The 10,789-nt window shown below is 38.5% G+C and overlaps 1 protein-coding gene across 1 annotated transcript in view; it reads right to left on the reverse strand.

Moving 5' to 3' along the window:
* LOC120551725 (serine-rich coiled-coil domain-containing protein 2-like) overlaps positions 1 to 9,649 on the reverse strand; it is a gene marked incomplete at its 3' end in the record, with an annotated part of 80,856 nt that extends 71,207 nt beyond the window's left edge. Inside the window, 1 exon segment of the mRNA XM_039789262.1 lies at positions 9,181 to 9,649.
* Between the last annotated feature and the right edge of the window lie 1,140 nt (positions 9,650 to 10,789).

The raw sequence follows: 10,789 nt of genomic DNA on the forward strand, positions 1-10,789 counted from the left end.
TCAGAACATCGGACTCTAAATCAGCCCCTCAGAAACCTCCCTCCGTTTACCTTTTCTCTTCACTTAGCTAAGAAATTAAATTGCAAAAAACGTACAGCCGAGTAACTTCCACCTCAGTGTAACAGAGAGCACAAAGAGAGAGAGAGAGAGAGAGAGAGACAGAGCAAACAGAGAGTGGTAAAGAACGAGAGAAGAGGGGAAGAGAGTGAATCAGCAGCAGAGCGAGAGGAGAGTCAGTCAGGGAGTTTATATGTCAGAGTAGCAACGAGTCAGCGTGGAGCGAACTGATGACTCAGCTTTAAACTGGGCTCAGTAAGAGCTTCTCGCTAATGATCCCCAGAGACAGCTTCATGTTTAATGCCCCTTTGTCCACCTTTAAGTGCTCGCGTTACAATCAAAAGGACTTTTTAGGGGGTTTAGGGCAGTGGTTCTCAAATGGGGGTACTCTGGAGGACTGCAGGGGGTACGTGTACGCCTAGATACAGTATTAGGGGACCACTAATGTCTATATAAAAGAGACTTCAGATACAGTATTAGGGGACCACTAAGGTCTATATAAAAGAGACTTCAGATACAGTATTAGGGGACCACTAAGGCCTATATAAAAGAGACTTCAGATACAGTATTAGGGGACCACTAATGTCTATATATAAAAGAGACTTCCAGATACAGTATTAGGGGACCACTAAGGTCTATATAAAAGAGACTTCAGATACAGTATTAGGGGACCACTAAGGCCTATATAAAAGAGACTTCAGATACAGTATTAGGGGGACCACTAAGGTCTATATAAAAGAGACTTCAGATACAGTATTAGGGGGACCACTAAGGTCTATATAAAAGAGACTTCAGATACAGTATTAGGGGACCACTAAGGTCTATATAAAAGATACTTCAGATACAGTATTAGGGGACCACTAAGGTCTATATAAAAGAGACTTCAGAATAACAGTATTAGGGCCACTAAGGCCTATATAAAAGAGACTCCAGATACAGTATTAGGGGGACCACTAAGGCCTATATAAAAGAGACTTCAGATACAGTATTAGGGGGACCACTAATGTCTATATAAAAGAGACTTCAGATACAGTATATTAGGGGACCACTAAGGTCTATATAAAAGAGACTTCAGATACAGTATTAAGGGACCACTAAGGCCTATATAAAAGAGACTTCAGATACAGTATTAGGGGACCACTAATGTCTATATAAAAGAGACTTCAGATACAGTATTAGGGGACCACTAAGGTCTATATAAAAGAGACTTCAGATACAGTATTAGGGGACCACTAAGGCCTATAAAAGAGACTTCAGATACAGTATTAGGGGACCACTAAGGTCTATATAAAAGAGAGACTTCAGATACAGTATTAGGGGACCACCATAAGGTCTATATAAAAGAGACTTCAGATACAGTATTAGGGGACCACTAAGGTCTATATAAAAGATACTTCAGATACAGTATTAGGGGACCACCTAGGCTCATATATAAAAGAGACTTCAGATACAGGTATTAGGGGACCACTAAGGTCTATATAAAAGAGACTTCAGATACAGTATTAGGGGACCACTAAGGTCTATATAAAAGAGACTTCAGATACAGTATTAGGGGACCACTAAAAGGCATATAAAAAGAGACTTCAGATACAGTATTAGGGGACCACTAAGGTCTATATAAAAGAGACTTCAGATACAGTATTAGGGGACCACTAAGGTCTATATAAAAGAGAACTTCAGATACAGTATTAGGGGACCACTAAGGTCTATATAAAAAGAGACTTCAGATACAGTATTAGGGGGACCACTAAGGTCTATAAAAAGAGACTTCAGATACAGTATTAGGGGACCACTAAGGTCTATATAAAGAGACTTCAGATACAGTATTAGGGGACCACTAAGGTCTATATAAAAGAGACTTCAGATACAGTATTAGGGGACCACTAAGGTCTATATAAAAGAGACTTCAGATACAGTATTAGGGGGACCACTAAGGTCTATATAAAAGATACTTCAGATACAGTATTAGGGGACCACTAAGGTCTATATAAAAGAGACTTCAGATACAGTATTAGGGGACCACTAAGGTCTATATGAGATCAGATACAGTATTAGGGGACCACTAATGTCTATATAAAAGATAACTTCAGATACAGTATTAGGGGACCACTAAGGTCTATATAAAAGAGACTTCAGATACAGTATTAGGGACCACATTAGGTCTATATAAAGAGAACTTCAGATACAGTATTAGGGGACCACTAAGGTCTATATAAAGAGACTTCAGATACAGTATTAGGGGACCACTAAGGTCTATATAAAAGAGACTTCAGATACAGTATTAGGGGGACCACTAAGGCCTATATAAAAGAGACTTCAGATACAGTATTAGGGGACCACTAAGGTCTATATAAAAGAGACTTCAGATACAGTATTAGGGACCACTAAGGTCTATATAAAAGAGACTTCAGATACAGTATTAGGGGGACCACTAAGGCCTATATAAAAGAGACTTCAGATACAGTATTAGGGGACCACTAAGGTCTATATAAAAGAGACTTCAGATACAGTATTAGGGGGACCACTAAGGTCTATATAAAAGAGACTTCAGATACAGTATTAGGGGACCACTAAGGCCTATATAAAAGAGACTTCAGATACAGTATTAGGGGACCACTAAGGTCTATATAAAAGAGACTTCAGATACAGTATTAGGGGACCACTAAGGTCTATATAAAAGAGACTTCAGATACAGTATTAGGGGACCACTAAGGTCTATATAAAGAGACTTCAGATACAGTATTAGGGACCACTAAGGTCTATATAAAGAGACTTCAGATACAGTATTAGGGGACCACTAAGGTCTATATAAAGAGACTTCAGATACAGTATTAGGGGACCACTAAGGCCTATATAAAAGAGACTTCAGATACAGTATTAGGGGACCACTAAGGTCTATATAAAGAGACTTCAGATACAGTATTAGGGGACTACTGAGGTCTACATAAAAGAGACTTCAGATACAGTATTAGGGGACTACTGAGGTCTACATAAAAGAGACTTCAGATACAGTATTAGGGGACCACTAAGGTCTATATAAAAGCATCCAAAGAGCACCATGTCATGTTAAATATTCCTTTAACAGCAGTTATAAATGCCGATACCGATGCCTAATATCGGAGTTCGGGCTCTAGACAAGACACATCAATACAGACAAGTTCTACACACAGTCCAACTGGAACACAGCCCTAACAGTACCAGGACAAAGAAATACTAGTACAAGGTAACCTATAGGGTAGGAAAAAGGTGCATATGTCTTTACTGTGCATATGACCATAAACCTCTTGAATCTTGAGGTGATTAAGTTGTTGTTGGGAGTCTGGAGGACTTTCTGAAGACTATAAATGTAATTCTGACTGCAGAGTTAGTTTGGTACTTTTTGCATAAATTATTCACCAGAGGGGATGTTTTTGCTCGTTGAGAACAGACTGGAGAAATGTATTTTTGATAAGCTGGATCCAGACTCGGACTGCGCATCCCTCTGCGTCCTCATCCTCTTCATCACCGACCAAAAGTACAGTCTATATCTACATCTATCACCAGCGCCAACATCGGAAAAGGCAAACAAATGTCGAAAAATTCGGCTTAAAAAGCTCAGAAATGTGAAAAAGCGATTATTTTAATTTTCTGGATGAATGGATTATTAATATCAGTGTAATATCTGTGATGTACACACACACACAGATACACACGCACAGACAGACACATGCACGCACACATGCACACACACACACACACACACGATTTCGTGCACAAGCCGTAAAAAACAGCCAATTAAAAGGTTCCTCCTGTCAACCATTACGATCAAAATTAGATTTAGATGTTTATATAATCAAAATAAATCGTGAAAAACTATGTTTTTATTCCATCAAGTTTACATAATTTTGAATGCCTTTGAACATCGAAGTTCGTGCCTTTTTGTGCCTGAATTTTCACAAAATCTATTTAAATTACTTTTCATGCTTTTTAATGACCCACGGAAAGATCACGATGCGTCAAATCCATGTTTTCTATTAAAGCCATGTAGGATATTTAATTCAGAGCTTTTCAAGCTTCAAAAACAAAACATCCTGCAGAGCTCTGATACTAAATAACTTGGATACATAAAACTATACAGCACTGAGCACATGGCACCTCCTGAATGTGCAAAAACATACCAGAATATGTAAACAGAAATGTTGTCAGGCCTACATTACATTATAAACAGAAATTATCGATTATGAGCCGGCCGATTATCGATGCAGCATCGTCCAGGTCCACGATTCCATGCATCGATTATTTGGATTAATTTCAACACCCTAGTTTGAATAACTCAGTTAGGAAATAATGTAAGATAATAAGACAATAAGATAATAAAGTAAGATAATAAGAAGTAAGTAAGATAATAAGATAATAAAGTAAGATAATAAGATAATAAGTAAGATAATTAGAAGTAAGTATAATAAGATAATAAAGTAAGATAATAAGATAATAAAAGATAATAAGATAATAAAGTAAGATAATAAGAAGTAAGTAAGATAATAAGATAATAAAAGTAAGATAATAAGATAAAAGTAAAGATAAGAATAAAGTAAAAGTATAAAATAAGATAATAAAGTAAGATAATAAGATAATAAGAAAGTAAGTAAGTAAGATAATAAGATAATAAGTAAGATAATAAGAAATTAAAGTAAGATAATAAATAAAGATAATAAGTAAGATAATAAGAAGTAAGTAAGTAAGATAATAAAGTAAGATAATAAGATAATAAGTAAGATAATAAGTAAGATAATAAGAAGTAAGTAAGTAAGATAATAAGATTATAAAGTAAGATAATAAGATAATAAGATAATAAGAAGAGTAAGTAAGATAATAAGTAAGATAATAAGATAATAAAGTAAGATAATAAGATAATAAGTAAGATAATAAGATAATAAGTAAGATAATAAGAAGTAAGTAAGTAAGATAATAAGATAAAGTAAAATAATAAGATAATAAGATAATAAGAAGTAAGTAAGTAAGATAATAAGTAAGATAATAAGAAGTAAGTAAGATAATAAGAAGTAAAGTAAGAAATAATAAAGTAAGATAATAAGAAAGATAATAAGAAGTAAGTAGAAGATAATAAGATAAAAGTAAGATAATAAGATAATAAGATAATAAGAAAGATAATAAGAAGTAAGTAAGTAAGATAATAAGATAAAGCAAGATAATAAGATAATAAGATAATAAGAAGTAAGTAAGTAAGATAATAAAGTAAGATAATAAGATAATAAGTAAGATAATAAGATAATAAGTAAGATAATAAGATAATAAGTAAGATAATAAGATAATAAGTAAGATAATAAGAAGTAAGTAAGTAAGATAATAAGATTATAAAGTAAGATAATAAGATAATAAGTAAGATAATAAGATAATAAGTAAGATAATAAGATAATAAGTAAGATAATAAGATAAAGTAAGTAAGATAATAAGATTATAAAGTAAGATAATAAGATAATAAGATAATAAGAAGTAAGTAAGATAATAAGAAGTAAGTAAGATAATAAAGTAAGATAATAAGAAAGATAATAAGAAGTAAGTAAGTAAGATAATAAGATAAAGTAAGATAATAAGATAATAAGAAGTAAGTAAGATAATAAAGTAAGAAAGGAAATAATGAGGTTAAGGTTAAGACACGAGACATGAGGAATGTTGATCCACTGAAACGGTCTTCGGCCTCAGGAACATTCACACACACACACACAGCCACACACCACACCACACACACACACACACACACACACACACACACACACACACACACACACACACACACACACACACACACACACACACACACACACACACACACACACACACACACACACACACACACACACACACACACACACACACACACACACACACACACACACACACACACACACACACACCTACCTTCTGGCTACCGCTGGTCAGAAGAAGTGGAGCTAGTTTTACATCACTGTTAATATCTGTTATATCACAGGTGTCAAACCCACGGCCCGCGGGCCAAATCCGGCCCCTCGCTCATTCTGATCCGGCCCTCATGTCAATCTTGGTTCACAATATATTTTTGGCCCACCTGGTTGTGCCCCAAACCAAAAACACGGGAAACTGTTCTTCAACTTGCAATTACGCGACACTAAAAGCAGAATTTGGCAAATTTGCCGACTTTGAGACTCAGAAGTTCCCCCAGAAGCAGAAGCAGAGAGTTTAATATTCAGGCTGTGAGAGAGCTCGTTGTGGGTCAGCTGGGTGGTAGCACACTTAGAAAATGTAATCATTGTTTTTGCTTGATTTGCTAAATTCTAGGATGGCTTTGGAACTTTTTTGCTCACTTTTTCAGGTTCTTTATGTGGACCAAACTGTGAGTGAGAAGACTACATGAGACATGCAATCATTGAGTCAAAGATATTTAACTTTTTCGATGAAATAAAAGCATGTCAGATAAACTATATACTATGTCTGGCCCTTGGTGTGATTCTCTTTTTCTGGTAGTGGCCCTTCGTGAAATAGAGTTTGACCCCCCTGTGTTATATCTATACGGTTTGATATCTTAATGTTGTGGACTGTGGTTCGGACCAAACTCAACATTTTAATACAGTCAGTTTTGTGGGAACTTGTGACGGATATTTGATTTAATTAATCATTTAGAGAAAGTCCCGCACACTGACCATTACACAAGCAATCATTTATTTAGAAATGCACAACGTTTCGGTCTCAGGCCTCAGCACCTGCCTGACAACAGAGGTGGGCAAAAAGGTTTCTTACATTTAATTAATCTAGAAAATTATGGATGGAAATATTGGTTAGCTGCAGCAATGAAAACATAAATAAAGAGGGTATGTAAGCTACCTGATGCATCAAAGACAGACAGACAGACAGAGAGAAAGACAGACAGACAGAGAGAGAGAGAGAGACAGGCAGAGACACAGACAGACAGGCAGAGATGACAGACAGAGTGAGAGAAAGACAGACAGACAGACAGACAGAGAGAGAAAAAGACAGAGAGAGAAAGACAGAGAGAGAAAGACAGACAGACAGAGAGAGAGAGACATACAGTCAGACAGACAGACAGACAGTCAGTCAGACAGACAGTGACACAGACAGACAGGCAGAGATGACAGACAGACAGAGAGATAGACAGGCAGAGAGATAGACAGGCAGAGAGAGATAGAGACAGGCAGAGAGAGAGACAAAGAGATGACAGACAGACAGAGATGACAGACAAACAGACAGAGAGACAGAAAGACAGACAGACAGAGATACAGAGAGACAGACAGAGATACAGACAGAGATACAGAGAGACAAACAGAAAGACAGACAGTCAGATAGACAGCAGTGTTTTCAAATGTGTTCGTTTTAGGCGCTTGGAAACGCTGCAGAAATGCAGAATATATTAGTTATTAGTCATTAATAAGTCATGTGTTTGACCTGCCTCCAGAATTTACCGCTCTTGTATTTTGACAACTTGCTTCTTTGTTTGTTTTCACAATAATCACTTCAGCCAGGTAGCTACAAACACACACACACACACACACACACACACACACACACACACACACACACACACACACACACACACACACACACACAACTTTAGCCAGGTAGCTACACACACACACACACACACACAACTTTAGCCAGGTAGCTACACACACACACACACACAACTTTAGCCAGGTAGCTACACACACACACACACAACTTTAGCCAGGTAGCTACACACACACACACACACACACACACACACACACACATCACTTTAGCCAGGTAGCTGCGAGCACACACACACATTCTATATACACACAGACACACAAATCACTTTAGCCAGGTAGCCACACACACACACACTCACTCTATACATATACATATACACACACACACACACAAATCACTTTAGCCAGGTAGCCACCTACCCACACACACACACACACAACTTTAGCCAGGTAGCTGCGCGCGCACATACACACACACACACACACACACACACACACACACACACACACACACACACACACACACACACCAGCCAGGCAGCTGCGCGTGCGCTAAGCATTTTTAATTTACAAAACACACACCACACACACACACAAAACACAAAATAAAGCCGCTGAAAAAAGTAAAAAAAAAATAAAAAAAAAAAAAAAAAAAAAAAAATAAACGGTTGCAAAAAAAGTATATGAGCGCATTTGACAATCGACCTACACGGCCGTTTTCTGGGTGGGTCTGCACTGTAAGCAAGGCATGATGGGAAATAAAGCCACTATTTTGTATTTGATATTTTAAAAATCTATACAAACTAGGTATAAACTATGGTTAGACTAGAGAGAAAACCAGTTAAAACCAGCCTTAAAATATGGAAAGAAGGGTTAAATTGTGACAGAAATGAAACCAAATTTAACACCACTAGTTTTATACGGTGTGTGTGATGTATAGAATATAATATAATACATTAATAAGATACCGCAGGATGAATAAAAAGGCTTTTTCAATGATCATCAAGCACAACAAGCTAACTTCACTGTAAGGAGCTCTTGCTGTCACACCAAACCTCATTAAGAAAACGCTCAATTTTCATCCGCATGCTGTTAGCATCGGTTATCTGTCTCCATTCCACCCGTTACGCATAAGTAAAGCATAACGTATGTAATGTTAAATATGCGTACGTTAGTGTGAGTTAACATGGATGTGTTAAGAGTAACATTTAAGGGAGGATATCTGCTCAAGGAGACTGAAATATGCACAGTCTGCACTCTACCATTCAGCCTCTTTCTTGTGTTAAACAGCAATTTTTATTGTTTAATTCACATTATTTTCATTATGTTTGTTTGTTTATGTATTCACCAACCACCAAGGCAAATTCCTTGCTACTTACTTGGCAATAAACCCTTTTCTGAGTCTGATTTCTGATGAGTTTTTGATGTCACACCAAAGTCCGTTAAGAAAACACTCAATTTTCACACACATAATGTTAAGGAGCTGTATTTGCCACTATTTCCCCAAACTAAAGCAGAATGCATATTAACGTTAACGTGTGTGTAGGAGTGTGAGTTAACATGAATGTGTTAGAGTTAACATTTAAGGGAGGATATCTGCTCGGAGAGACTGAAAACTCACCTGCCGGGTAGACGCAGCATCAGACGTCAAAATGCGGAAATGTAGAAGTTGAGATGGTTGAATGAAAGCAGCTGGCTGTCAGTTAGGGTTAGTTTGGGTTAAATCCAACCGGAGACAGTCTGAGGAACGACAGCAGGCGATGAAAGTCCTGATAAATAATGTAAATACTGGTCAAATCCACTGGGAGAGCCGAGAAGGTAGGCTACGAAACGAGCGTTTCTCTGCGGGGCTTTGGTTGCTGCTCCCCGGCCTGTAACAACCACACAGGAATCGAACACTACGGGGTCTCCCACATACATGGGTCACCTGCACGGGCTTCACCGAGCGCTACAAGGTGATTATCAACATAAAAACCGTTTTTGTTTTCGCCTGAAATCTGTTTGCGTTGCCCATGTGGCACAGAGGACGAGCTGCAGTGTGACTGACTGTCTGCTGAATAACACACACACACACCCCCACACACACATGCACGCGGACAGCGCTTGCCCGAGGAACAGCTGACACTGACGTCACCAAGAGCCCGCTGTAAACATAACCCTTTCCTCACCAAACTACATTTCTAAAACAATAATAAAGGAATATTTTCTATTTTCACGCGTTTGTCTGCAGCTTATTCTCTTATTCGGGTCACATTTGAGCCATTTTTCTAAAAGTTTCTACATCAGAAATTTGGGTTTCTTTCAACCAAAATGTAAAATGTTAACACGCGCGCGCGCGCACGCGCACGCACAGACACACACACACAGAGACAGACACACACATGCACACACACAGAGACACACGCACATACACAGACACACACACGCACACACACACAGTCACACACAGAGAGACAGACACACACACACGCGCACGCACACACACAGAGACAGACACACACATGCACAAACACAGTCACACACACGCACACACACAGAGACACACACACACACACACGCACACACAAACAGTCACACACAGAGAGACACACACACACGCACACACAGTCACACACACAGACACAGACACACACACACGCACACACAGACACACACACATAGACACACAGTCACACACAGTCACACAGACACACACACACAGACACACACGCATAGACACACAGTCACACACACAGAGACAGACACACGCACACACAGTCACACACACACAGACACACATACGCACACAGACACACACGCATAGACACACAGTTATACACAGAGAGACAGACACACACACACACACACACACACACAGACACACACGCACAGACACACAGTTATACACAGAGACAGACACACACACACACACACACACACAGACACAAACCGCATAGACACAGACACACAGAAACGCACACAGACACACACGCACAGACACACCAGTACACACACAGAGACAGACACACGCACACACAGTCACACCACACAGACACATACACATAAGACACGCAAACAAACGATAAACACACAGTTATACACAGAGACACACACACACACACACACACACACAGACAAACCAACACACACGCATAGACACAGACACACAGAAACGCACACAGACACACACGCACAGACACACCAGTCACACACACAGACACACAGAAACGCACACAGACACACACACAGAC

This window comes from Perca fluviatilis, chromosome 21 (assembly GCF_010015445.1).
Source record: "Perca fluviatilis chromosome 21, GENO_Pfluv_1.0, whole genome shotgun sequence".
Classification (NCBI taxonomy): domain Eukaryota; kingdom Metazoa; phylum Chordata; class Actinopteri; order Perciformes; family Percidae; genus Perca; species Perca fluviatilis.